The following is a 1,274-nucleotide window of genomic DNA, read 5'->3' as shown; positions in this document are numbered from 1 at the left end:
CAGGAGACTGGAGAGAATTGGCTTCTTACCTCAGAATTCTAAAAATTTAAGGCACAAATTGCTTCCATCCCTTCCCCCCCCCACCCCATCTTCTTAAATCATTTGTGTGTGTGCTCAGCCACTCAGTCTTGTCCCACTCTTTGTGACCGTATGGACTATAGCCCACCAGGCTCTTCTGTCCATGGAATTTTCCAGGCAAGAATCCTGGAGTGGGTTGTCATTTCCTTCTCCATAAATCATGCAAAAGTGCATATGAACCGAACAATCTTTAAGTCGGGCCCACACACTTTTATTCACAGATCTAAATTTAGGATTAGCTGAAATGGCCTTTCCAGATCTTTTGTCAAACCTCTTCAGTTTAATCTGGGAAAACAGGCTCAAACTGGGGGCACTGGGCTGTAGTTAGAATCAGATTGTCTTTTTAAAAAAAAACAAAAAAAAATCTGTGTATGGCCAAGACAGTAAAAAAAAAAAAGTTGTGAAAAATATTTACATTTGCAACTAATATGACAGACAAAGATTCATATCTTTTAAGAGCTCATTTTGACTGACAAGAAAACTGTAAGAGACTAGTTAGTGAATGGGCAAAAATCAAAGTAAAGAGTTCACAGAAGAAGGAATACCAGTGGTGAATAAGCATATGAAAAATGTTCAGTCTCAACAGCAATGACAAATGAAGATAATTCTCTCACCTACTACTTTCCTACAGAAAGGATAAAAGAAAAAAAGGTGGGGGGGTGGGGGTTATATACAATATTGGTCAGAGGCTTTTGTACACTGCTGGGGAGAGTAGAAATTGGTATAACCTTTGGTTATCTGTAAAAATATTTGCTATCCATTGATATCCTACTTCTGGAAATCTACTCTTTGGTTCATTAAATCCACCGGTAGGGATCTAGCCCTAGGAAACATTTAGAAATGCAAATGAAGACTTCGTTACTAAGATGCTCATCAAATAATCATTTGTAATGTGGAAAAACTGGAAACAACCTTAATGTTCAGCTTTAAGAAATAGCTGATTACTCCACTCGGATTGTGACAAAAACCATAAAATTGTGTGTGATGCAGCCATACAGATATTATCATGACACAGGAAAATGCTTGTGTTTTATTCTTAAGAGAGAAAAACAGGATACAAAACTATATACAATGTGAACTCAACTAGGTAAAAAAATGTATAAAAGGAAGCCTGAAAGGAAGCATGCTAAAATGTTAACTGTTGTGATTGTTTCTTCTTTATACTATTCTATATTTTCCAGAATGAACACATGTCC

The sequence above is a fragment of the Cervus canadensis genome, chromosome X (assembly GCF_019320065.1).
Source record: "Cervus canadensis isolate Bull #8, Minnesota chromosome X, ASM1932006v1, whole genome shotgun sequence".
Taxonomy (NCBI): Eukaryota; Metazoa; Chordata; class Mammalia; order Artiodactyla; family Cervidae; genus Cervus; species Cervus canadensis.
Note: the sequence above shows the minus strand (reverse complement) of the source record.